This window comes from Patella vulgata, chromosome 6 (assembly GCF_932274485.2).
Source record: "Patella vulgata chromosome 6, xgPatVulg1.2, whole genome shotgun sequence".
NCBI classification, from domain to species: Eukaryota; Metazoa; Mollusca; class Gastropoda; family Patellidae; genus Patella; species Patella vulgata.
This window is the reverse complement of record NC_065884.2, coordinates 17127968-17153373: the sequence shown is the minus strand read 5'-3', so window position 1 is coordinate 17153373 and position 25406 is coordinate 17127968. Positions and strand designations below refer to the sequence as shown.

The 25406-nt window shown below is 36.1% G+C and overlaps 1 long non-coding RNA gene across 1 annotated transcript; it reads right to left on the bottom strand.

Annotated features, from left to right (window-relative positions):
• Positions 1-1612: 1612 nt before the first annotated feature.
• LOC126823261 (uncharacterized) lies at positions 1613-24923 on the bottom strand. Its single transcript, XR_007681111.1, has 6 exons — positions 24829-24923; positions 23891-24450; positions 7785-7941; positions 4640-4761; positions 3647-3788; positions 1613-2184 (listed from the first exon to the last, which is right to left on the bottom strand). It is a non-coding gene; the product is annotated as an uncharacterized LOC126823261 (long non-coding RNA).
• Between the last annotated feature and the right edge of the window lie 483 nt (positions 24924-25406).

The following is a 25406-nucleotide window of genomic DNA, read 5'->3' as shown; positions in this document are numbered from 1 at the left end:
ATATCGGAGTGTAACTTACTGGATTATGACCCCTGATTGTAGGAAAATCACGTTTTTAGCTTTTGGCCACTCTAGAGGTCCCGATTGTTATCTCATTTTGATGAAACTTAAAATGTATGTTTATAAACCCAGTGATCCCGATTCCTTTCGATATTCGCGCATACAAGGTCGTATCTTCTTGGATTAAGACCCCTGATTTGTACGAAAAATGGTGTTTTTAGCTTGTGGGCCCTCTAGAGTTCACAATCTTTTTCCAGTTGAAAAGACCGTTCGAATATATCACCGCTAAACCTACACCACAATGCCATTCGAGTTCAAATTTTGGGAAAATCGGACCGAAACTGCCAGACAATATGGCCGCTCCCTGTACGCAAATAGGGTTAAAGTATGTAATATCAAGGTTGTGGACCCTCTAAAGTTCACAATTTTATCCGATTTTAACGAAACTTAAAACATGTGTTTATATCCTAAAGATCTCGGTTCTTTTCGATGCACACGCTTTATCGCGCTGGATGATGGCCGCTGATTGCTTTAAAAAATCGTGATTTTAGCTTGTGGCTCTCTAGAGGTGACATTTTTTATCCGATTTAAAAAAAATGTTTTCAATATATCATCATTACACCCTGGTGATTGTTGAGTTCGAATTTCGTAAAAACTCCCCAACAAGATGGCCACTCCTTGAACGCAAATAGTGTAAAAATATGTAATACAGTGGGAGGATACTGGAGGACCCTGGCATACCCAACGGACCATACCCCTTGTATAAATGTGGAATCGAAACCATGTCACCCCCAGTGACAGACCTTATGATCTAAAGACGTACGAGCTAGCCAGACCACCGCCATGTCCGTTTTAGTGATATAAATATGAAGTCAAAACACCTGTGGATGTGCCGTTTACTTTTATAAATCGGCAAATGAACTGAATAATCCAATGAAAACAATAACCGATAATGCTCTTCACCATTGCTTCGGGAATACGGCAGTTGCTTAAATTGTAAAAAAATGAACAGTTGATAAGTTATATTGGAAGAGAAGCTAGCATGGTAAATTGCTCCACCCTGTCCATTCACTATTCACAAATAAATAATTACTTTTTGCGATTTCACTTCAATTATCTTCGACCTGGTTAATTTTGCCAATTTTGACAATTATCGTTTTTTTTCTCTCCATATGAAAGTGGGGTGTTAAATTTAGTATTATTATATTAATAATTAATTAACTTTTTGTAATCAAATCATCCAGTAGACATACAAATTCTACAAGAAAAACGTAATAGTTCTTGATTTGATCTGACATTTTAAAGATATGATGAATATGATAACTGATATTATTGAATTATACCTCAATTTTGAGACATCGGATTTCCATTGTATTCAAACATGGAATTCAATATATTTTACCGTGGTGTTTCACAAGGTTCCATACTAGGTGGGCTACTATTCATTGAATAACATAACAATATACCATCACTACTAGATACATATTCCACCGCAGCCAATGCGCAAACTCCGCTGCATTAAAAGACCGAGATCATTTATTGGTGTTAAACAGAATTTCACCTGATGAGTTATATCATTCTGAATATATAAATGAGAAATCTGTCTTTCACGTGGTCCAATAGATAATTAAGACATATCATATTTACATATTTACTCCTGAAATATACACTTAGCTGGATAAATCTAAACGTGTTTCTAATCTTAGTCCCTCGCTGTGACACCCTGGTTCACACACCAAACTGACAGTGTTAACAAAACCTTGTGAAATTTATAAAAAAGAACGTTCATCAACTCTTTTTACCAAAATAGTTTAATCACATTATCTGTCTAAATCTAATCACAAAACAGTTTATTTTTCTATATAAATACGTAATAAACACAAAAATACAAAAGCATACAAAACTTTGTACATATTATTAGAAACGGTCATTGGTGTTGTCCCACTTCCTAAATTACTATACACAGATGATGGTGTCGTCAATAGTGGGTGTGACATCATCAATCTTGATGCTGACGTAGTCGAAACTGCTGTTAATGGATGGTTTAGTATGCATAATTGTCCCCGATATTTGAAGGCAGTTGAAAGGCTTTGATTTAATATAGAGAAATAATTCTCAGCTACGTCTATTGAACAGCCCAAAGCTGTAACACTATACAGACACATTATATAGTCCTTGGTTATGCTGAAAGAGAATTAGAGAACTGTGATTATCACTGACATCAAACAATAAAAATACCCACGGTCATGTACAGATAGGCTTTAAGAGTTGAGGGAAGCGTTTGCTTGTTTTCTACCGTTTACTTTTAATTTTGATGGATATAGAACGACTTATTTAACCGTTAATGACATTTGAACTACTAGATTTACATTTTGAATGAGTAACCAATAAATATAAAATAATGAAAGCATTGGATGTGTTTGTACAAACGTTTGTGAATAACACAAATGAGTATTCAAAAAAAGAAATCACCCAACAAAACAAGAAAACTATTTAATTAATAAAAGCAGTATATCTCCAGTTAAATTAAAAATGAATTAAAGAAACATGTTTATGTATTTTTTTTTGTATATCAGAAACATAACCCAACGGGCCTACTTTTAAATTCTCAAACCGTTTACATCTTAACTCTCCATATTGATTTAGTATAAAAAGAATGATGTCATGCAATTATTGATTCCAAATGTAGAATCGTTGATGTTTATCTTTTACTGCCATTAGTTATGCTGATTCACCAGTTTTAATATCATCGAAGGTTTATTTCACTGGGTTTGTTCATTTATAGGGAGTCATGATGGCACAGTGGGTAAAACGTGGGGTTCGATCCCGGTGTTGGTAGATAAAGTTCTCCGGAATTTTAAAGCGTGGTTCTCCATTTTCAGTGGTGCACAGTGGAGGGGCTGGCAAGGAACAGTCTGTAGTCGTTCGGATGGGAAGAAAAACCGAGGTCCTGTATGTACATTTCCATGCGTGTAAAGGAAGCGTTTCCAGTAGAAATTCGAAATCCCGACCGTACATCGAAAGTTTACAAGCGACATTTCAACACCAAAACGTTAAAAAAAAACCTCTAAGTATTTTAAAATTTGTGTTCATTATTTAACTTCAAACAAGACTTTGTAATTGGGGTAAATTCTTTGAATACGTCCACAACAAGTTTTAAAATACAACAATTCGAATGTAAAAAGTAAATATTTACTTCAGTGCACTACTCAATTTATATATTCGACCATTAAAAAAAGAAATTCAGCGATGTTCAAGTCCTAAAAGATGGTAGAGGGAGAGAATTCCTTCTGGTCACGTGACTTGATTGCGATATGTCGTCCAGTGTGAAACTGTTGCTGGAGGCAGCCACAATTGTTTACTGCGGATCACCTGACCATTGTGTACGACCTCACAACAAACGGTGGTACTGTTATGAGTCCTCTGGTTTATTTCACATGAAACAAGTATGGAGAGTCTTATTAAAATAAGATTGGCGCTGAGAAGTTAGTGTACTATATTAGACTACTCGGCGCCCTTAATATGGGTATTAGCTGATTTCAACATAAACTTACGTATCTTTTTTTTGTTAAGTATATATTATGTAAAATATACCATCTGATATCTCCTTTAAATGAAGAAACAGATCAAATCTAAAAATACTTACTTGCAGTGTCGATTTTCTAAATGGTGAGATGAATGTAAACTTCTTATTGATGGTGATTTCTTATCTTTCCAGTGTTTTTTACGATGGCAAACTTTAAAATGGCGTCTTAATCGGTGGATGCAATGACTTTCTGTTACAAAATCTAATATAAAAATGGTTTGATATTTGATAAGAACAGTGATTAAATGATTAAATAATGTGAGATCTTCTTAGCTAACTACCTTAAAGGGCGTAAAGTATAGTATCCACGATTTAAAGATAAATATTGATGTTGTTATCTTGCCGTGAAAATATGGGCTTCTGATATCCAATATTTAAAACACAATGATTTCTTTTATTAAATCAGTCGGCGACGTAAGGTACTCTATGCTATCGCCGCCATCTGCATGAGGCGCCTTAATGAACGAGGGGGCCACGGTGGCTAAGTTGGTAAGACGCTGGCTCGCTAGTCTGGAGGTCGGGTGTTCGAGATCCCTGCATTGGTCGAGAAAGTACATCCAGATTTTCAGGCGTGGTTTCCCCTTGTCAGTGATACAGGACGGAGGGCCTGACAAGGGCGGCTGTCTAGTCGTTCGGATGGGAAGAAAAACCGAGGTCCCGTGTTCAAATTGGCGTGCACGTAAAAGATCACTTGACAGTTGGAATTCGATGTAAGAGTAGGCCATAGTGCCGCTGTCCGGGCAAAATTTCCCTCATAGCACACTGTATGGCGTATTCCCGTTTTCATTAGCCCAGTTTAGGAGCAGAACAGTAGGACGTTAAACCTCATTTCATTTCATTTCATTTTCATTTTAAACTCATTTTTTAAACTCAAGACCCCTGAGTTATATATTGATGCACCGGTTCCTTTATGGATATTGTTTATCCAGGTCAGGCAATGTATTTGGTTTCGCAAAAACGGTTGCGAAACTGCTCTTTTTATGCCATATTGCGAGTCCCCGTGCTGTTTTGGACCCCCAATAATAAGTAAAAATCTAAATTAAAAAGTCTTACCATGAAATTCTTTGCTGCAGATTGGATCAAAAACCTCATCTATTATATTCATTTCGTTTTGTTTTTCGTTGTAACAGTCGGTTAAACCCGTATATTTACAAGATCTATATTCTTCATACAATCTGAAACATATAATGTAAACATAGTAATATACTACACATAATGTTCGTATTGAAGCAATGTATGATACAGGTATTGAGAGCGGGGGGGGGGGGGGGGGGGGGGCAACTGACAGCAATACGCAGGGTTACTATCAACATGGTTCAATTTATATGTTAATTCCCATTTGTTACATGATGTTCTACATCTGACACATTTTCTTTTAAGTTGAGGTTCGGAACACGTGATCTTTTTTGACTAATCGAATTGTCGGTATTGTTATAGTGGGCTGTGCATTAAAGTGAATTATGGGGAATCGTATTATTATATGGGAATGGTTCTGAGTGGTTATGGGTCTATAACCATATTAGCGAATGGGTAGCTTTCCCACGACCCAAGCATAGATAAATTTTGTCCCTCGGATTTAGACCATTATCATTATTTTTTTTTTGCATTGAAAAAAAAAAAAAAAAAAAAAAAAAATCAGAAGCCGATGGTCCAAGGTGTGTCTAACTCTTCTGGCAAAAACATCGTATTAGCTACATTATTCTTATGTTTCTATTAATTCTTCATTATTAATTAGACGTTAAGTTGATAATCTAATGACAGACAGTTGACAGCTGACACATTAATGAGTTTAATTATTATCTGATTTATTTATTATTGTAATGTCTGTTATATTCTAATCTTCCCTTTTTAATTGTTATTAGTAACGTTGGTGTATATTGTTAATTCCTTAGATACTATTTTTTTTATAAATATCGATCCTTCTAGATTTTATGGGCGTGCTGTTTAATGTTTTCCGGTAATAAATAGTTTCAATGATAGTTCCAGTCTTTGGTTATTATCTCGGTAAGATCCCGGACAGATGAACACTGAAGAATTTAAGACATATCTGCACCCCAACAGATTTAATCCCTCAACATGGTCACCGGAAGTTACATGAACATACTTTCACCAAACACAATATATAACCAAATGACCAACGTAAGCCTAAATATTAATTAAATATCTATATTAAGAGGATTACACTGCCTAGGTTTTTCGATTTTATACTGAGACAGAATAATATAAAGGATGTCATCAAGAACATACATCTTAATTCTCAGTTCAGACATTCTTCTTACAATTTTATCACTGCGGGGACCCACGGTGGTTCGGTGAGTAAGACGTTGAATCACTAGTCTGGAGGTCCTGTGTTCGATTACAGCGTTGCACGTAAAAGAACCCCAGACAGTGGAATTGTTAATGAGAAACGGATAACTGGTGCATGTAATTTCGACTTTTGTAAGTTACCTGTGAGTCGCGGTGGCTCGGTAACCAGGACGGAGGAACTGACAAGGAACAATGTCTAGTCGTTCAGATAGGTAAAAAAATCGAGGTCGTGTACACATTGAGAGTTTAAAATAAGAGTAGGTCACAGCGCCACTGTCTGGGAAAAAATCCCTCATCGCACACTGCATGGCGTATGCCCGTCTTCATTAGCCCAGTCGGTGCAGGAAGGGAGGACGTTAAACCCCATTTCACTTTACAAGAATCAGTATTTTATATGACTGTGGAAAATGTTTTATTTTGTCTGACATTTCTATTTTATGCCTGCATTTTCAGATATTTTTAAGTGTATGAGGCAAGACAGGCGATATCTTGATGGAATGTTTTTTCAATTTTATGTATTGTTCGCTACAATTGAGGAGGCGTGGGGTGTCATTGAGTCAACTGGCGTGGTTTCGATTCCCCGGTTGTATGTGACAAGTAGTAGGGTCGATTATCCAACCTCTTGTGTTTTCTCCGGGTCCTGCGGCCTCCACCCACTGCTAAAGACCCCTACGCGCAAGCGAATCATTGAAATAAATTTGAACCATATATTAGTCCCGAAATGACCTAGTTTGTATCGAGTGGACTTTAAACCCCGTTTCCCTCTCTTTCTCTCTCTCGCTACAATTGGGCTATTTGACACTGTTTGTAATTCGATTTATAATAGTATGCACTTTGGATTAGTAGTTAGATTAATCCCTACTTATCAATGTCTCTGATATGGTTGACTTCTACATTTTATCATCAGCGACGCTGACAACAGAAATGGTGGCACCAGGATACGACTGACAGATCAAAATGTGTTACCACACACCAAGTTCCTGTACTTAATCCTAATCAACTCGGCTTATGTATTAGGTTTTAACATGAAAGGAAATATCTTATAAAGTAGTATAATCGCCTATCAATCAGAACAGCAATCTGTTGTATTAAAGGACAATATTGGCGCCAGTCATTATCAAATATGTGATAGAGCTGGTTAAACACGTTACAAATATAATTTTAACACAGAGATCATTGCTACGATGGCTGAGTAATACAGGTTTCCTGAATCGGAAGTGACGAACGCCAAAGGAAATGCAGGTTGTGATATGATAAATAGCCATGGGCACTTGACATGCTTTAAGAGTATGTTCACAGATGAAGAACTTATCGCCCCAACAGAAACACTGAGCTGCATGTGCGACACGCAATAGCGCCATACACGTGGGAGGGGTTCTTTGTCAAATTTGACACTTCAAGGAAGGGTTGATGAAAATTCCCGCTTGCTGGTCTATCCTATTCATGTTTGCTTTCCTATCGATTCTTGCACAAAATTTACTGTTTAGCGTATCTTTGCTTTAGTGTGTTACGTTTAAGTTGATCGGGAGACGTGTTGGTCGACGTCAACGTCAACCGACAACACTGCAAGAATTGGCCGTTGATTAGGAGCATGCCACGACGAACTGCTGAATGTCTGAGGATTGGTGAAGCAATTACTCATTATAATTAAGACAAAAATCAAAAACGTCCATTTTCACCTTTGACAGTGTATCTCTTTGCGAATGAAATGGGGCCGTCATATAAGACGCCCATATGAACTGTTTATGTTCATGTGTAGGCAATTGGCCCGTTATTAACATACACTGGTAATCTCTAATAAAAACAGCAGTGTATTTCCGCAGTTTTGTATTGTTTCTGAATATCCCCTACTTTTTTTTTTGAAGAGTATACTACTGCTGTATATACCTACCTACACACCACTTTGTGATTCGTGTTATTTTTATCTGGCACCAATAAATCCGTTACCTGGATACTGGTCACGTGTTTCCGTAATTCCGCAAACGACACGTAACAAGTGGAAGACGAATTTTGTAGACAAAAGCTTCGCACTAATTGCAGAAGATTCACTGAAATGTAATAAAAATTACATCAATAAAATAACCGAAACGAAACGAATATATTTAGCAAAAAAATGTATTCATTATATAAAAAAAACGAAAAAAAAACCTAACAGACGTTTGAATTGACAGATTCGTTTAAAAAGCCATTAAAGGTTTTGTGCTTCGGTCTTGGCATAACCTACAATGCGAGACCGTCTGATTTCCTCACACGAATAATGCATGTTCACTGAATCTTGAACAAAAATGGAATTTGGATTTGCGACCGTCTCTCATCATCCCCCGTTATAAAACTTACAAGAAGGAGTTGGGATAATTGAAATCCGTTTAATGCCTTAAATAAGATATAAATAGACATGGTAACTATCTGACGTCTGTGTTACAACCAATAATTTGAGTTTTTTGTGTCGACCCTATTACGTTTTGTTAACGTAGAGAAGGTTGGAATCAATAAACTATGGCATTACACATCTGTTTCTAGGCTGTTCATTGATGGGAAATCGAATCGCTGGCTACATAAACCCTCGTCTTATCTATTGTATTAACTTTACACTGGTATTAATCTTGTTAAACCAGGAATCTTGGACATGAAATAGTTATTTTTATTATGCTTAGTTAAGCAAGCATTACATCGTCTACAAATTACATGAATTCGCTACAACGAGATAACGAAATTAAATCAACTTTTGAACGGAATTGAATGTCCCTGTAGACGTTCAAACTGAGTTTATTCCAAATCAAACAATTCTAAAAAGACGAAAAGGGGGATTATGAAAGACACGATATTGTACTTTTATTACTCTTGTTAAATAGTATGAAGGAGATCGCCTAAAACCTTTAAAAAATAAAACCAGCGTAAACCTATTCAAGTTCAATAGTTAGTAATCAATCGGGTTATTTTCGAAATAACATAAATAACAAAGCATTTCAAAACTGCATCTTTTAAAGTAGGCGTGGTTTCTCTTTGTCAGTGATGCAGGACCGGGGTCCCCTGTACACATTGCACGTAAATAAAACCATGACAGTTGGAATTCGATAATATGAGTAGGCCGTAGCGCTGCTGTCCTGGCAAAATGTCCCTCACGGCACACTGTATGGCGTATGCCCGTCTTCATTAGCCCAGTTTGGATCAGAACAGTAGGACGTTAAACCCCATTTCATTACATTTCATTTATTAATGGTCGAAAACAAATTGATTTCGAATGATAATAATTTTTAATCTTTAAATTGATGATTCAATACATAGCGGCTCGATGTGCACGTGACTCGATATAAACTTGAGCTCATAATTTTCGGCTCTGTCAATAATTAAATCTGTAAAATCTGACCGAACAAATTTTATAAATATACTCTCGTATAAGGATAATAAACATTGTGGTAAATAAGGCCGTTCGTAAAACTAAAATTAAAGGGCCCCATTTGATTCTATTGTAAATAATGGTTCTCGGATACCAAATGAAGTTATTTGTCAAAATGTCATATGGGCCTTTAATAATCTTTAATAGCGAAACTGGCAATTACATAAATTTATAATTTCTATCGTTTGTTGTTTGGATGTTCATTATCAAGATTTTAAATAGCTGTATTCATATCTGAAACTTAAATAAACAGAATGTTATTTACACAACAACATACAATTTCCCCATTTCATGTGGTACAGATGGTTTTTATAAACCGATTACTATATTTACCTTTGAAGTGTGAAAATTATCTTCAGAACATTAAAAGCACAAGAGAATTTAAATTAAAATCGTTGTATTTACCGTATTTGACATTCTATTAATAATATGTCCCTTCGGTCATTTATGCCTATGTTATTTATTCGACCAATAAAACTTACCATTATCATTTTCTAAAGGGCAGGAAAAATAAATTATGGACACCAACTTTATACTTTATCCACAATAAATTAAAGAAGTACAAATTGTAAACAACTTTTTCAAACTTACTGTAAACAACCATTTCAAACAAACTGCAAAGAAAACTATTTAAAAAAGAATTTTCACTTTTGGATCGGATGCCATTGCTAAAACAAACCTTTGCAAATTATTGAAATAGAATTGACATGTATTATTCGCGAACTGGCCCAGTCTTTGCACGCCACTGTAATCATTAACCGGAAATGAACCTGTCTTAAAATATCTTGTGATTTTATATTACTTTAAGCAATAAACATATTGTCTTCATTCTGATTTTAAAAAAAGCAGACCCTATTTCGGTTCGTTTTTTTACAGTTCAAAATTTGGTATAAAAAAAACGAAACGAAATATTGATGTGTATTATAATCAGACCGTATAGTCTCATTTAGGATCTCGACTGTAGAGGAGGAACTAAATCTTTGAAACCTATTGCCAAGACGGAATTGCTAGTTTGTCAAGTAGACTTTTTTCCGTTTCATAATAATTATGACATTTGTTTACTTGGACGAACAATTTCTTGCATTTAGTTCCTCTAGTTTAGAGGAGGAACTAAATCTTTGAAACCTATTGCCAAAACGGAATTTCTAGTTTGTCAAGTAGACTTTTTTCCGTTTCATAATAATTATGACATTTGTTTACTTGGACGAACAATTTCTTGTATTTAGTTCCTCTTATAAGTAGCTACAATATTTTCCCCGGTAAGTTTTAAGATTATTGGCATAATATATTTATAGACACGATGTTTGTATAGTATGATACATCAAATAAATATAAGACTATACTTCGCAAATAAACATGTATTTCGGATAAATCGCAATATGGATTTTCAGAGAGAGGAGGGGGGGGTGAATTAGACTGCCAACGTGGTCGTGGATGTGATGTGTCACGGTCCTTTGTCAATCATCTAGCTTAGCTTATTGAGTCTTTATTAATTAATATGTAATTTATGGTGACTATGATGACTTATAGAGCATACATTCTACTTAAGAGCATGACTACGAACATGTGTGGAGAATTATTCGCTATTAACATTGACAAGGACATTCTAATCCCCCTAATATTTCTCCATACTGACTACGGCTTACGATTTATTAGTACAACACACCGACAAGGCCAATACTATTATAACTCATATAATCATATCATAAAGGCCAACCCTACAAAGCAATAATGAAATTAATCTTCGCCATTTACCGTTATAGACGTATTTCTTGCCAATAAATTAGTTTGCCATCTTAGCGACTATGTGTTTGGATTCACACTGTTATTCAGAAAGACAATGTATACACGATGACAGTAATTTGACAGAGATTTATATTAGCCTGCCTATATAAGACGGTTCACCACTTGTTTGGCTGTATAGGAGACGGACTCGCGTAATTATCCTCTAGTTCATTTTCCCTTCAGCGGAGAGACTATTGAATTCGATTACATTAAAGCTTATAATTGCTTGGAAAAGAACAGTCGTTTCTAAGCTGGAAAACCATTGACAATTTCTGAGACTTAATGGACCATATGTGCAAAATCAATTAAACGGAATGATTAGAGAAGCTAAATGGCGACTTGATTAAAAGTTAGTCCAATTTCCCTACCAAATTGCTAAACCCAAATTTAAGCGGTGCCATCCTTTTTGTGTATATTTGAAACCATTAGAATGGAATGGGCTTAGCCTTTCTATAAAGGATAGCACTAGATGTGTATGTAATTGTCTGGGGTTAGTATTATGTTCTACGACGTATAGAATCGTTACGAAAAACCCTTTCTTGGCTAAATTGCCGGTTACTAAGTTTTGACATCATCAGTATATAAATTAACGAAATTGTACCGAACAATCTGAAGCGAGAGAGAGAGAGAGAGCTAGAGAGAGAGAGAGAGAGAGAGAGTTTAACGTCCACTCGACACAAACTAGGTCATTTCGGGACTAACATATGGTTCAATTTTATTTCAATAACGCTCTTGCGTGCAGTGGTCTTTAGCAGTGGGAGGAAACCGGAGGACCCGAACAAAACCCACGAGGTTGGGGAGACGCTACACAATTAAACCCAAATGGCGAATATGACACCGTTGTAATCAAATCATAGGAATAGTGTTTAGTCTTTAGTGTATGAATGAATGAAAGAAATGTCGTTTGATGGCACGTCAGCACCAACTGGGCTGTATTGCGCCAAACATATAGTGAAATATATGACACAGGCTAAATGGCATCACAAAACATACTCATTATACTTCTAAATTTAATACAAATATCACAGTTTTGAAGTGTAAAAAGAAATCATGCAAATATCCAAAAGAAACGATTGAAAATGTTATATATTTACAAATAAAAAATTTAAAATAAAAACCTGTCTCTTTTAAAAAGTTTAACACTTTGCTATATAAACCCGGTTGGGCAAACATGTGATGTAATGACGGACAACAGTAATAAATTAATCTTATAAGATACTTGCACTCATTCAAAATGTGCTTAACTGTTAAGGAAACATGGACGCGCTTACATTCCCCTTGAGGAAATCGCTTAAAAATTAAAATACGAGTTAGGAAAGTATGACCAATGCGAGAGACACACACAAAACAACGCCACCCCTTCTGCAGGACCAAGAGGAAGTTGGTTAGTCGCCCAAGAGAGACTTGATGTGATGAAGTTTATTTGTGTCTGCAAGATCCCAAGACCATAGTCAGCGCTCGTATATAAAATGAATAATGGAGGATTTAAAATCTGTATAAGATAAAAGAAATTGTAAAATGAGAAGATCTAAAGCAGACTTGGCAGCTAAGTCTGCTTGATCGTTCCCTTTAGTATCAACATGACTGGTGAGCCAGTAAAGGACAGTGTCTTTGCCGTTTACAGAGTGAAATATGGGATCCACCCGTGTGTACAGAGCAGCCTCTAGCATCGTTGTTCTTAAAGGGCCAATCCCAATAATATTTTGGAGAATAAAACTGCTTAATTTTGTGTTAAAACCCCTTAAAACCCTCTACCGTAGGGCCGAGCAACTAGCTCAATAAATCTGATATATTTTCAAACAATTTAAACCTGTCAGTCTTCATCTGGAAATGGAGACCGGTGTCCCAAGCTGTATTATGCGGTGTCTGGATAAGCCCAGGCTTTAATTTTATAAAAATTATGTGTAGGTGAAATTTACCTTTCGTTATCAAATGCAGCACATGGGCCATTCATTGTATAGACCTCTAAAGGAACGGGAATCAATTATCAGGTCACCAAACAAAAAAATTGACCCGAAATCTTAAAAGGGTTACGTGTCCGGATAAGCAGTTTTGACGTTCACGCCCAAACGACTTAAAATTTTGAGCTGAAACTTTGAGACAAGGTAAATACACCATTCCTCTATATTTTGGCACTTAAATATCATACGTACTCAGACTTTTATTTTTGAGACTCTGTTCAATCCGGGATAGTCCCTTGAACATTGCACACGTAACGACAAATAAAATTACCCTTATGTTAGTCTCAAATTAGTCTTTTAGATTTTGCCAGCACCAGTATGTGTAATACTATAAGGCTTATTTTAGTTATAAGATAGGTTTTCTGTTTAATATAGAAATGATTTACCTTTTTAAATTCGCGGGATAGCGGGTGGGTCGGAATAAGGTTATAATGAAGGTTTTATAGGAAAGACGGGGTCCTGCAATATAAGCAAAGTACCGGTTTCCAGGTTTTCGTGTTATTTTGTTTTAAGGGAAACATGGGGTCCTGCAATATAAGCAAAGTACCGGTTTCCAGATTTTCGTGTTATTTTGTTTTAAAGGAAACACGGGGTCCTGCAATATAAGCAAAGTACCGGTTTTCAGATTTTCGTGTTGTTTTATTTTAAAGGAAACACGGGGTCCTGCAATATAAGCAATGTGCCGGTTTCCAGATTTTCGTGTTGCTTTGTAAAAACAAAATGTATAACGGAGAATAAGTTCAAAGTATGAGTTAAAAGTGGGAAAACATACCATGGTAAAATGTGCCGTTAGCTGTTGAATAAATTTTGAATTCGCGGAAATGCCATGCGTAGTGTATATGTAAAACCATACTTAATGACAACGAAAACGTCAGGAACTTATTAATAAATTGTCATATGTGTGTTGAAAGTAGGGAATATAATAACTTATGGTTGTGTTATATTGGCTATTAGAGCCATGAGTAGCGATCAATTTGGTCTTGAGATAAATATTGATCACATTTATTTCAAGATGCCATTTTGGTTGATTTTAGAGAATAAATAAATTCAGAAATCAAAAACATTTAAGATGTTTACTTGGTTATCTATATAAAGGGACGTGTACCTGTCAAAAAGTTGATTTATGCAGCAGGCCTAAAAGAGACGATAGTGCTCTATAATTTCTACACGTTGAAAAATATATACCAATTTTAGTGTATATACACAATGGTAAATGGCGGTGTTTATAGTGCAGGTGGAATGTCTTAAACAATAACCAGATACGGGTAGGGCAATTACTTGCAGATGATTTGTTAATGAGATGAAACTGTTCTGTTAACAGGTAATTTTAACGGGTAAAGAACGTTAGAAATGAAATGAAATGAAATGAAATGGAGTTTAACGTCCTACTTTTCTGCTCCTAACCTGGGCTAATGAAGACGGGCATACGCCATACAGTGTGCTATGAGGGAAATTTTGCCCTGACAGCGGCACAACGGCCTACTTTTATATCGAATTCCAACTGCCAAGGGATCTTTTACGTGCACGCCAATGTGTACACGGGACCTCGGTTTTTCGTCCCATCCGAACGACTAGACAGCTTTCCTTGTCAGCCCCACCGTCCTGCATCACTGACAAGGGAGAACCACGCCGGAAAATCTGGATGAACTTTCTCGGCCAATGCAGGGATCAAGAACGTTAGAAAAGTAATGAGTTTTTAATTTATTCATTACTGTAGGTGATAAGTACTAATTAATACTGCTAATTTCTATTAAAGGGGTAGATTAAGTCCCACTGTTAATTGTTTATTCAGTTAAAAGTAACTAGAATTGAGGATTAATACAGGTGTATTCACAACGAGGAAAATTTTTTAATTTTACATAAGCATAAGGGTATGAATAGGATTAAATTATAACCGTATCCAATTAATATTAAAATAAATGTTATAAATTAAAGGTAATGTAATTAATATTGGTCTAATTGAGTCAGTACACTGGTCGGTTACGGGAAGTAATAATGTATTTTATCTTAACGCACATATAAGCAGATATGGTTCTAAAGAGGAAATAAAAGGAGTGTGAACTTAACGGATCACCAAAATTTACAGCGCAAGAAACAGAACAATTCTTAACAGGATCTGAAATTATGTAGCGTTAGAAACAGTGACCTTATTGAAGTAGCTAGCATTATTCTACTACTATCTTAGACTAACTCACCGACAGTTATGTCAGTATCCATTGCTGGAAGTAGGGTACTATAGTCCAGTCATCTCGTGCACGGATTAGTACAATTAACTAGAATAGTGTTGACGTAAAACGGTGCCCATACGAAACACTTACCCAAAAATGGTAATTGTCCCGCCCTAATAGATGACGCATTGTATTTTAGATATAGGGGAGAGCTGGTTTGATTTACTCAGATATCATAGAGCGGCCCGAGAGGGGAACACCATGGCATTCTCGGCTGAGAGGCTGGGATAGAGACAATGTAGTATTTAACCCGTTGTAAAGGATGCTAAACTCAGACCGTAGATATGTTAATAACGCCTGAAGTTTTTAAAATAGATGTTGTAGTTTTCCTGGATTTAACTTTGTAGTTTGTTGTATTTGTTTAATTATATAAACTTAGTAAAACATAAACGGTGTTCCAGAGTCAGTTAATGGGTGATTGAAATAATTGATCCCACAACGTAAAGTCGAAGAAAGTCATAGACGATGATGTCACCTCTAATATCCTTATTTGTTGCCAAGACACAGGATAGTGTCACATGTGCATATCTCAATTTCATATTGTCTTCAACAGAAAAAAAAATGTGTTGGTCTCCTTTCGTTAAGGTATATCTGGAAACCTAGGAAATGAAATGAAATGAAATCAGGTTTAACGTTCTACTGTTCTGCTCCTAAACTGGGCTAATGAAGACGGGCATACGCCATACAGTGTGCTGTGAGGGAAATTTTGCCCGGGCAGTGGCATTACGGCCTACTCTTATATCGAATTCCAACTGCCAAGGGATCTTTTACGTACACGCCAATATGTACACGGGACCTCGGTTTTTCGCCGAACGACTAGAAAGCTGTCCTTGTCAGGCCCTCCGTCCTACATCACTGGCAAGGGGAAACCACACCGGAAAATCTGGATGAATTTCTCGGTCAATGCAGGGATCGAACACCCGACCTCCAGGCTAGCGAGCCAGCGTGTTACCCACTTAGCGACGTGATCCCTCGAAACCTAGGATGGAGTAGATATCTATGACTGTATAACAGTAATTGTTGGGTATTATTTCTAGCATGTAAATCAATAACAGTCCAAACATGCATTATAAATGTATAAAATTAGCTATTCTCGCACCAAGAGTAATATAATTAAACCCTGTCATTGTTTTGGAGTATTGACGCGTTTGAAATTCTGTTGGTAAAATCGATCTATACTTTAAAAAATAGAGTGTATGTTTCATACATTATACAAAATACAGAAATGTTAATACAATTACAGAAAGGGAAGGAATTTAGCGTCTCATTAACACAATACAATTTTGAGACTAATAATATATGGTTATTTTGACTATGGTCACATGTACAATGCTGAGGAGTGAGGGGGGGGGGTATTCCAGGTCAGGTGTAAATGTTAAGGCCACCTGCAGAATTCGTCAAGGTTGTGAGATGAAAATAGGGTTAGGGCACGGAAATGTTGACGAGATTGTGGGTTAGGGCTAGGGTTAGGGCTATCCCTGTTTACATCTCGTAACCATGACGAATCTGCAGATGGCCTTAATATTTAGACCTAAATGGAGAGAGAGAGAGAGAGAGAGAGACCTACTTGACTCAGTGATAGACCCCAACTGATATCATAGCCCTATTAATAGAAATGGCGATCATTTTAAAAATGTTCCGCGTTTTTATGTATCTGAATGGCTATTAAGATTATCCGTTTTATAAAATAATTAAGAGATAAGTAGCGACAAGCACACTAAGTCCTATGAGACATCTGACTGAACAGAGTACATGCAGATGTTGAGGTCCTCGGAAAGTTATAAAATGTCCCATGGGGTGCGTGAATGTAAAATGGTAGGACACCACCGCTTTAGTCGTTAAACTGTAGACACATATCATTATTACATAACGTATATTCATTAGGTTACAGCATTACGACCGCTTCCCCTCTCTATATACGTCTCCAAGATTTGAACACAGGAAAGGGGCAAGTTCCTATTTCTGGAAACTCCTTAACCTTTGCGTAGAAATGACAGTAATATTACAAGCACCTTAACCTATCTAGAAAGGAAAGTAGTATTATGTGTATGTGTGTAATTGTCTGGAGGAATTATTTTTATCATGTAAGGAATCAATAACAGAAACATACATGTATCTAAATTTCATATTTCTCTTCCCGTGAATTATGAGATATTGTTTGACCTTTTATTTACCCCTGCACGAGGTGAGAAGATGGATACAGGAGAAAAGTTAAAATAATTGAATTAGCTATGTTATAAAAACCACCGAAGGAAGTTTCAATTTTCTCCAAGTTGCCCATGTATGTTATTTGTCAAATTCAAAGTTAAGAAATATCGAGAAGTTTGACAGTATTATGATAGAAGTAATGTGTATTTGTCTTGTTTTCTAAAAGGGCAGTCATAAATCTACTAACATGATTAGGCAATATATTATACGACTTGATGAATGGTTCTATCATAATATTGACCAGATTAACCAGCAACGAATTGATCATGCTTTGACTTCAACATTTCAATAATTTGACATCTGTCGAATGTCAATTGGAAAGTCATTTAATATTCTAAAGTTTCGAATAGTAATTTCCCCTAAAACCAGACCTATTTTTGTGATTGTGGAAGTATTAAAGATTTCAAGTAATCTGTACATTTCGGGAAACAACTGGAAAAATGATTAGATTGCGATAACAGCGCTAAATAAAACTTGACAGATCTGGTAATAGAATGCCAAGAGGACAATATAGTAACCCAATAATATACAATCTTGGTCACTTGGGCGCATGGATTTATTTTATATGACACAATTCTACAAAATAACACTGCATCTAAGTCGATTCTTCATATATCATCGATAATTTGATTCTGACAATACTTTACATAGGTGTTTGGCGGTTGGCGGCCAGCTGTAGCTTCTGAAGTCAAGTCCAAGCTTTCATTTGCGTTTAACTGCCAAACTCACGCTTTCTAGAACACCAAATACCAACAGAAACAGTGTCAGTGGGTTTATTTTGAAGTCAAGTACACGCTTTTCATTTGCGTTTAACTGTCAAACTCACGCTTTCTAGAACACCAAATACCAACAGAAACAATGCCAGTGGGTTTATTTTAATGTTGATCTTTTTAAGGCTGGTGATGATGCGGGTTGGGTGTGTGTGTGTGTGTGTGGGGGGGGGGGGGTCTTTATTATCGAGAGTTCATCATAAGAATATTAACTAAACATAACTATATATGAAATGCTACGAGGGACATTTTGCCCGGACAGCGACACAACGGCCTACTCTTATATCGAATGCCAACTGCCAAGGTTTCTTTTACGGGCATGCCAATGTGTACACGGGACCTCGGTTTTTCGTATCATCCGAACGGATATACGTTTTCCCTAGCTAGGTCCGACCTGCTGCAACACTGACATGGGGGAACCGCGGTGAGAAATCCCGATGCACTTTCTCGGTCAACACAGGGATCGAACACGGGACTTCCAGGTTAGCGGGCCAACGTCTTACTCACTGAACCCCCGTGGCTTCCTTATTACAAATGGCCGAATAAAATAAATAATACTGACTAAAGCAGGGAGAATATCATTATACATAATACAGATACAGGGTGATTCACTTCATAAACACTGTCGTTAGTCATATATTTAACGTCATTAATGCACTCAATTTCAAAATGAGACTTTTAGCAATTACAACGCAATGGTCTTTTAGCCAGAAGGAAAGATTAGAAGTTAAGATTTGGGTGATACTAGAGAGGCCGTGATTTCCGATATAGTCTATTTGCAATCCGTCATTGATTTGAACTGACTTGGACGTAGATAGATAGATGTCTATTTGAAAGATTAGTGGTATATATTTGGTGTAGACGACTAGACTTGTTTCATGATAATATAAACTGTTTTAAATCCATCAATATGGAAATTATCTCTGCCTTCTGTTATCAAAACAGCGCGTTAATTTGGAAGCGGTGTTTTCGTTCTCAAAAGATTACAATAGTTTGCATTTCATAGAAAGAAGGCGGCTGCGGGTAAGAGAACTGGACGTTTGCCAACCTAGGCATGGGGTGTGTTGGTTGAACCTTAGGCTTAGTGCTAGCCCTGTTTACATCTTGTGACCTTTAAGAAATCTACCGGTGGCCCTAATATTTAGACCTAACCGTGTATTGATAACCATAAAATAATAGAGGAACTTGCGCCCAGTCTCAAGACGTTTCACTTTTCTGCACCAACCAGGCCAATGAAGCCAAACATGCGCCAGGGGAGAGAGAGAGAGAGAGAAATGGGGTTTAACGTCCACTCGACACAGAGTAGGTCATTTCGTGACTAACATATGGTTTAATTTTATTTCAATAATTCGCTTGCGCGTAGGGGTCTTTAGCAGTGGTAAGAAACCGGAGGAACCGGAGAAAACCCACGAGGTTGGACAGGCAACCCTACTCCTTGTCACGTACAACCGAGGATTCAAAACCCCGACAGTTGACTCAATGACATGCCTTATGATACATCGCGCACGTGCTAACCATTCGGCCATCCAACCCCCATGCGCCAGAGGAATAGAGGGGTATTACAGTTGCGTTGATTGGAAAGGGGTGATATTCAAGGGCACACCGATTCGACACTCATCCTGGGAATCAAAATACCACGGTTATAGATCTGATATGATTACTTCAGTGACAGCATGTTTTGTACACCGTAAAATAAATATTTATCATTCTTTGATAAATCGGCAATGACTACAGTTGCGGGTATAAAAGGTTTAAATTTAGACAACATATCTGAGATCTAAGCCTATTCGGTTAAATACGTTCTGTACGTACAATTAAACAAATGCAAGATAAAATTCAGAATGCCAAAATGAAGAATGCCTTTTAAAAGATTAACTAAGATAATATCAGAGTCCACGAAGAACTTAACTAGGAAGCTACACGGTATTTATCGGCGCCGCATTTCCTTTTTCTTCAAATGCTATCATTTCTTGTATAAGACGCTGTCGCCTCCAGTTGAAGGATGTGTGCACATTCAATAAGACGCACTATCTGTGCGATTGCCTCAAAGCAACCATTCGATTAATACAACATATTGGACTGCAATGTGCCAAGTTGATTGAATAAGCGAATATGATTAAGACTAACTGTATTACGATCAAAGCCGAGTGTAAAGCCCGACTTTAAACATGTTATGAAACAAAAATGACAAAATTGATTACGACCCTGTGAAATCATTATGACTGATTCGATACCCTTTTACAGTTCTTCTTATATCCGCTATTGAATCATAAATAAAATTGGAAATCAGTGAGAACTATAGCCACAAATAGACACAAAGCCCCCGAACAAGACCTGGTATTAGTTTCTTGTCATGTTCGCTTAAAAACAACCAAAATGACTGATTGGGAATCATTCGCGTTTTTTTCCTCTCTTTAAAGAAGCACTTGGTCTTCTAAATGAAATTGTAAAGAAGGATATCGGAAAGTATCGTGATTAAAGTCAGTTCGTGTCAACCTTTCTTCAGCCTGTAAAACATGGTTTAGAGCGATTGAGAAAATTCTTCTCACGTCCTTCTAGCAATTCTGGTATGATTCAAAAACACTTTTTCTTGTTATGAGGTTAGTAAATCAAGGAAACCGCACAACCCTGTCGGGAAAAGAAATAATAAATTCTAGAAATCATTTTACGACGAGTTCCGTTTCCCATACAAAATGACCTTTCTATCAATAAATATATTTATATCGACGTCGAAACAAACTATTACCGATTTCTTGATATATCAATAATTCATTTCTAAATTTCATAAAATCATGAATTTGAAGATATAATCGCAACTGACATTTCAAAAGCAACATGAAACAATTCGTAATACACAACTGGAGCGAGTAATTGCATAACACAATTCAGTATTGAATTATGCCCTATGGAATTAACAATGTACCATTCATATTTCAGAGAACAATTATTAATAACTTTCTTTATGCATGCACCTTAAATGCAATTATGAATAATAACTTATTTCGCTGATTATTTCCTGAATTACTAGTGCTTAATTAGATTTAGCATTGATATTATAATAGCAAGCTGTTTTCGCCTTATGATATCAATGTGTGTCGATATTCCGATACAATATCTCAACCAATATCACCCTCTCCTTCTTTCACTTTAATTGCAATTGCACCGGTCTGTGTTATTCATCAATAATATTAGTTATTTTCTTCGCTCGATTTATAAATACAAAAATAACCTTATTTTCTCAAATGAAGTCTGTCAGTGTTGATCATATCATATTGGCGAATGAATTCAATTGGAAACCAATACTCTTGCCGCTAGTATATCTTCAGTACTTGGCCAGTGCTGCGAAAATATATGGCATTGGTTCGTGTTTTCCAGCCATTCTGATCGCCAGTACCCATTTATTACCATGATGTATCCTTCTTTAAGTATACTTTCTGGTCTTAGATTACGTGTTTGATCTTGATTTCAAAAATTAAAGACTGTGTAAGTTATTTGTGTATAATAATTAGGTTTCCCTGCCATTTTACAAATCAATAGTCTTAAAGACAACACATGAATAGAAATGGCCATTATCTTGTTCATCTGCAGTAGAACGTGGTTTACGGTTACAAAATAATGTAAATTTAAACACATGCATTTTGGAAGGTAATTAGTTGAACTTTGGTCTATAGTATTTTTTCTATTTGAACTATCTCTTAAATCGGTGTCCCCATGGGAACAGACACGGTGTAAATGTGAATAAGTCAGATTAGCTCGCCATTATTTAAAAATGGAAGATCGTCTAACGTGGGCATTGACACAAGGATGACCTAGGCTATTACGTTCTATCGATATTTCCGATGTTCTTCTTCTGGGTTTCCGGGGTCCTGTGTACATATTGGCGTGCACGTGAAAGAACCTTTGAAAGTACGGTGTATGCCCGTCTTCATTAGCCCATTTTATTTCGTTTCTTCTGGGTTCTTCTAGCTAGATCTGAAACTTTTTATACTTTTGTGGGAAGCCTTCGGTCTGCGTACCACCTAAACATGGAAGGACGGACAAGTTGGTGGCTCCTGCTAATGTACAAAGATTGCGGAATCTCAATAAAGGTCCCAAACCCAGACATTTATAAAACTGCTTCATTGCATTTAATGTTCACATAAGCTAAACTGTTGAAATTATTCCGTTGGTTTACTTTGGCAAAACTGTTATTTTGTGCTCGATAGCATAAGATGAACACTGACAAAAATCCATAAAAATAAAGTTGGTAATTATAGCCATTTATAAAAGTTTTAACTCGAACGTACACGGGTGTTAATTTTTCATGGAACTAATGTTGCACTACTTTCACGGTCTATACGAATAAAGAATAATGACGTGTAAATATTGATACTGAAGGTCAAGATAATATAGTACCGTTAGATTGGATCCTTGTAGTCGCCACATACACAAATCTATCTCTTTTATATCAAAACAATCCACTCTTGTTCCTGACGTTAACTCAACGACTACTAAAGATGTTTCGCGCTTGTTACTTGTTTGAACTGAATGACTCGGTCTTCCGGGCCTTTTATTTAAGGAAATCTGTTAGAGGTATAATCCTTTTATGCTTCACAGTAAGTCTACTCCTCCATTTACTTCTTTACATATCGATATTTTTCTTTCATTACTTTTCTACACTACTCGAATCGATGATTGTATTGAAGCAATACTGAAATTAATCTACCATTTCATCCATTTTTATGTCTTTCAATTATCAACTTTTCCAACCATGCAATTTTTTTTTCGGAATTGGACACAAATAGATCACTCAGACGCCATAATGTTAAAGAAACTGATTTTGACAAAAGCTTCTAATTATCCGTGATTTGACAATCGTTTTATTAACGACCCATGTACCCCAAATTTAATTAGAATTTCGTTCTGACTTTAAAAAATGACCCATCTTCGTTAACCCAGCCGGAGCAGAACAGTAGGACATTAAAGGCCTTTTTTTTCAAAAAAGAACATTTAATTCGAATTGACAGTGAATCATTTCCTTTTCTGTTTAAAAGACAAACCGGCCTAAAATGCGTGGCCGTGTCGCCCCACACACCAACTGTCGACCATATGAAGCTATGAAAGGGCCAAACATTTAAAAGGGTTTTATGTGCTGACTTTAGCATTTTATATTTCTATACAAACAGGCCTTTATTTTAACAAGACATGAATGTTTAATAAAATTCCTAATTTATAAGGGCCTAACTAAGATTCGTGACTTGATCACCCCGAAAGACGAAATAGCGAACAGGTGTTTCTACCTGTGTTACTCCTGAAATTTGATATAAAATATCATATAAAATATGTATTTTCATATCAATATAATTTTTACAGAGAACCTGTCCTCAGTTATGACATGACCTGATCTGCCACAAAAGGACCACAATGATTATCATTAAGAATCGAAGCAGATCGTTCATGACATAAAATTCAATCATTTTGTATTTTTTGTTTATAATTTTCCCCCATTATTATGAATGTATCTGTCTCTTAAAATAATAAATAAATAATAAATAAATACGTTATAAATAATAATAATAACAATAATAATAATGATAATAATTATTATAATATTAAAAAATCTGCAAAGGAATTGGCAACTGCAATTCATTCTATAATATGGTACGTACCTCCAAAAAGAATAACTAACCATTCCATTATCAGCATTGTTCTCCTATTGTGATCATCTGAGTTAAAACATGATGTTTAATGTGTTTCTTGTTGTTTTTGTCTGGTTCTATCAAAGTTATTAACTACACCTGTCCATTAAAACATTATCTAAAAATCAATGACGCTTTTCCTTCGATCTTCTGGAATCTCTTAACTACTCACAAAATTCCAGATTGGTCTCTTTTTTCCCTTATTTGGTTTTTCAATTTGTTTTAGAAATCGTTAGCGTGACGGCGCGACTACATTTATATCGCTGTGTTATTTGACTTTTTCTAGAATGATAGACACCGGATCATCAATTGTCACAGTTTCTGGTTACATCATCAAATTGAGCAATTGGATACTCCTGACGTCACCAATCTGTGTGGTGTTCCGCTGCCATAAAGGTTCGTCTGTACACAGAAAGCAGACGATAACAAGTGAAGAACTCGGCGTTGTTTAAATACTGTAACACCACTTCACTAACAAATAGTCGTTCCTTATCGGTGTTCAATTCGATCTTACATCTTCCATGGGCTTCCTGCAAAAAGAATAAAATAAGATATAGATTTATTTTATCTTTAAAGGAATCCAAATAATTTTATTTGTCTGGCAGCCAATATTAATTATACTTATTGGAATCTGGACATCCGACTTGTGGTACTAATTGGTACCTTCTACAGCGAGGTACTTGTTCGACTGGCTTATGTATGCTTACACTTGCATGCTCTTATAAACCACAGAAACTCTAGATAAACTTCCGTAGAATCAAATGAGATTGATTGAAACAAAGAGTAAGGGCAATATTTCCCATATCGAAATAAAAACGCCATATAAAGTCTACATCACTATACTTTTAAATCTACATATACATAACCATGACAATTCCAGGTGAAACTTCACAAACCAAAATTCATACTTTGAGTAAACCCGACTACATTATCATTTAGTGGTACACGAGGCAGAGAGCTCGATCTTTCTAGAACACCGAATGCCAATCAGCATGTATTTTAGAAGTTCACGCCATAGCTGAAAACGTCTGTAAATTGTCAATAATTTGTCATTAATGTAAGAAGATTATTTGAGGTGGATATGATTCGCAAATCTATAAAATATTTCTGATATAATCCCAGCTTTATACATTTGTTCTTAATTAGCACGCACATATAGCATAGACTATATATATTTATATCATATATATCGATAACCATATAAATAAGTTGTTGTACTTGAAAGCCTCGAGGTTTTATGATATGATTGAATTTACAGCATCTGTGTGTCTATAAATATTGGGAGTAACATTTAAACTGCACCGTGATGCTATAGATAAATTTGGTCATATTATAACGGTTGTTATTGATAGTATACCCAAAGGGCCAATAACTTCTCTCATAACACGACCAGAGATCTTAACAATTACAACCAGCTTCTATATAGACAACAGGCTACAATGCGCATTTCTGCACAGGGACTGGATTTGGTGATTGAGGTTTTGCA